The sequence below is a fragment of the Gossypium arboreum genome, chromosome 10 (assembly GCF_025698485.1).
Source record: "Gossypium arboreum isolate Shixiya-1 chromosome 10, ASM2569848v2, whole genome shotgun sequence".
In the NCBI taxonomy this organism is placed as follows: domain Eukaryota; kingdom Viridiplantae; phylum Streptophyta; class Magnoliopsida; order Malvales; family Malvaceae; genus Gossypium; species Gossypium arboreum.
In genome coordinates, this window is record NC_069079.1 from 42,729,178 (window position 1) to 42,733,280 (window position 4,103).

Here is a 4,103-nt window from a genome sequence, read left to right on the forward strand (position 1 = left end):
GTCTTTATCATGTTGGCTAAAGAAGATACATGAGCAGTAAGCGATGTAATCGCATCTAGTTCAAATGGTCCAACTACTCTTCTACTAGTTAAAACATTGTTGTGGGGTATGGATAATCGTTCTTGGAAATTCTCTCCAAAATCTCGTATGCTTCATTGTAAGAATTGTCTAACAGAATTTTTTAGCTGAGGCGTCAACCACCATCCGTGCCTGTACATTCAAACCATTATAGAACATCTCCATTTGGGTCTAATGTTGAAATCTATGCATAGGACATTTCCTAATCAGATCTTTGAACCTGTCCCACGCTTCATATAATGTTTCATCCTCTAGTTTCTTAAAGGATGTTATGCCATTTCTCAATTTAGCATTCATATTAGGTGAGTTATATTGCAATAGGAATCTTTGACAGAGATCATTCTATAATTCTATTGTTCTAGATAGCGAAGTGTTGAGCCATGTTCTAGCACAACCTCTTAAAGACTAAGGAAACAACTTGGGTTTTAACGCATCTTCAAGGACACCTTGCTGTCTGAAAGAATCACATACCTCCAAGAAAAGTCTCAAGTGCAACCTATGATCTTTAGTTGGCAAACCACCAAACTGGCCAATTGATTGAAACATCTAAAACATTACAAGTTTCGACTCAAAGTGGGGGGCTTTAATTTGGGGCCTCACTATTCCAGGGTTCAGGCCATCTAAGGTACGAACTACATGCTCTCAAATTGGCCTATCCTGATCATCAAACATTTGAGCAACCTGAGGATTACCATTGCCAGCTCTTGGATTAAGTAGCTAATTCAAACCAGGTTGATTGTTACCATATTGATTCATTGCTCTTTGTTCCCTTTCTCCTTCTTTGCAAGGTTCTTTCAATTTTTGGATCTAAGGGATAGAGTTCTTCAACAAGAATGCCTTTATGCATACAACTAGTAACAGACCTTTTGGGGTCATGAAATAAACAAATTAACAGCTAAAAATATAAAAATTGTAATAACAAAAACTAAAGTTGACAATCGCTAGTCCCCGGTAACAATGCCAAAAACTTGACCCGTGTGGATATGGTGCGCGAGTTGTGCAACTATACATGTCGAATCAAGTAATAAAGTGATGAGTGATTATCATTCCAACAAGGATTGGATTGGTATTCTTTGTCTAAATTATCACAATTGAGTAGAAGAGATAAATGAATTGAATGATACTTTGAGAAATAACAAGGCAGTTAATACACTAAAATGAAAGTAATGAAATGTACTATCATAGATTGCAATTGCAAAAAATTGAATAAAAGCACTAAGGATTGAAGCAAGATTGGAATTTTGATTGTAAAGGCTAGGGTTACTAATGAATTAGTTATAACCCAAGAACAATGCCATGGCAAAAATATGGTAACCTACTGCTCGATTGGGTACTAATGTGGTCTACCTCTATCGAAAGCAAGACCTAAAGCTGTTCACTCCTAAGACACTATACATCTATTAGCTGGGAATTAGCACCCACGACTGAAGCACAATCCTCTAAATTGTCTAAGGTAAATCTCTATGTCTAGAGTTTACACGAGCATTTCACTCAACTCTCCCTTGTATTACCAAATTTTGGTCCAAGCAACCTAAATCTGTCGATATTTAGACCAAATTTTGGTCCAAGCAACCTAAATCTGTCGATATTTAGATACTTTTAGACTTATCAAGCATTTATTAATACCGTAATAAGCATATAAATAGAAATAAACATTCAGTGAAGTAGTAAATTGATTCATATTCATCCATAAACATTCATCAGAGTTAAAACATCATCAAAAGTAATCCCCAATTGTGCTAAGTTAGCCCATGACTAGGCTACGCAAATTCAAGTTTTTTAATATCATCAACATCCTAAAATAACAGTTCAAATTAGCAGATTTAGAACAAATTGTAGAGGAAAAAATCTGGGTTCAAAACATGAAATCTGGTGCGCATCTTCACCCAAGCTTTTAGTAGCTCAAATTACCCTCATTGTCACAAAGAGACTGTTGTCAAAGCTCCATATTTGCAATCAGCTGTACTTTCAGCTCTCATTAATGGCAGACTGCCTCTTGGCCTTCAATCCCCTTTTTTTCTTTCATATTTGGGTCCTCTTCTAGGGTAAAAGCCGTCAGCCAATGATTATTTTTTCCCTAATTTTGAGGTGGAGCATTTTCATTACACATGCATTTGAGGGGAAATTGTTGACTGCTCTAATTGATGACTAGGTATTTTTCGTTTTCTTCCTCAGTATTTCCATGGCAATCTCTCATAATGCCTCGGCAAATCTCCATCCTTTGCTATCTTTCTTCCTCAAACCTGTCATTATCACTGTAATGACCAATTTTGGCCCGGGCCCGTGCAAACACAAAACAACAAAAACAACAAAAACAAAAAAAAAATACAAAAAATATATAAAGCCCAACACAATTGCCCAATGCCCCAAAACAAGCCCAAACGACCCAAAATTTTGGTCACTAGAAACCCTAGCAGCCTCCAACGCCGACTGCCCCCTCCATACCTCCGTATGCAGAACCATACGGCCTCCACGCGCCACGAACACCTGCAAACAGACAAGAAAACAACAGCAAATAGAAAAAAAAAACAAGCTAATGGCAGCAAGACAACAGCAAATAGGAAAAATGAAGAAAAATTGTCATTTTTATTTTATTTGTTTTGGGATTTCAGCTATAAAGCCAAAAACAATGTATTTTCATTTTTTTTACGCGATATACAAAGAGGAACACCTACTTAATACAAAAAAGAGGGGCATTTCGAAAGAAAAGGAAAAGAGGTGACTTTTAGTCTTTATTCCGACTTGATTTTTATTTTCTTTCTTCGTGTTTTTTTATTATTTAGTGTATAACAAAAAAGGAAGGAACTAACCTGTGTTTGGAAGCCTTTGAATCTCTCCTTGTTTCGTCATAATCGAGACTTGGTAGCGATTTAGAGCTTGCGAACAAAAATCACGAACTGGTGGTCCAATGAAGCCGTGATTGACCATTGTTGGGCCGAAAGGGAAGGCAAGAGGATCGTCAATGGAGGGCTTGTTGATTGGCTGAATATTGGAGAGAAAAGTTTGATTTTCTTTCTCTTTTTTGAAGCGGCTAGGGGATTTTCTTAGAGTTTATTTTTGCTGCTATGGGGAACATTAGGTGACACCGTTTTAGGCTAAAATTAATAGCCTCAAAACAGCACTGCTTTAAAAAGGGGGTATTTACACAATAGGTCCTCCCCTTTTGTGCGTGCATTTGATTGCATCTTGTTCGCTCTGTTTTGTTTTTTCAATTTAGTTTGGTAAGTTGTGTTCACTTTCAATTGGGTCCGCACCTCAACAAGGATCTGGAATAATTCCAGTTTTAGTCCTTGTGCATTTTCGCACATTACGCGCCGGTCCCTATTTTGGTTTCTTTTATTTATAAATTATTCCTTTCATGTTTAAGTTTATTTCATTAAGCCTTTTATTTGAAATACTTATTATTTTAAAATTCATTTAATATTTTATCTATTTTATTAACTGTTCTTTTTATTATTTATTATTTGTATTATTATTTTGAAGTTGGTTTTATCATATTTTATGTAATGTCTCATTTAAATAACTTTTTACATATATTATTTCAATGGTTAAATCATTATTTTAAAATTCATTTTTTGTCTATAAAATCATTGTTTTGAAATTCTATATATTATAATCTTTTAATAAATTAGTTAGAATTTCATGTAAATGTTTCTTTATACATATCTGTACATATATAGCAAAATTAATTTAATCTTGTAGGCATTTCCATGTTACTTTTATAAAGAATTATTACAAAATCTATTCATATATGTGTTTTGTAAATCTATTATGTGTATTATATCTTATTGTGTATTTTATTATTCTTTCATGTTTTATATATTATTTAAGTTATTATGTACATTGTCAATTTTTTAAATGAATTTGTGTTTAAAATATTTTACATATGATTTCTGTAAAATTTATTCTTATATTATATTACATAATCCTACATTATATATCTTTTAAATTATTATTATTATATGTATATATGTTTATTGATGTCTATGTTTAATCTATATACATTACTAAACCCATGTACTCTA

General features: G+C 33.6%; 1 non-coding gene across 1 annotated transcript; it reads left to right on the forward strand.

Annotated features, from left to right (window-relative positions):
* Positions 1-259: 259 nt before the first annotated feature.
* On the forward strand, positions 260-366 carry LOC128282820 (small nucleolar RNA R71). The gene has a single exon (XR_008273174.1). It is a non-coding gene; the product is annotated as a small nucleolar RNA R71 (small nucleolar RNA).
* The last annotated feature ends 3,737 nt before the right edge of the window (positions 367-4,103 follow it).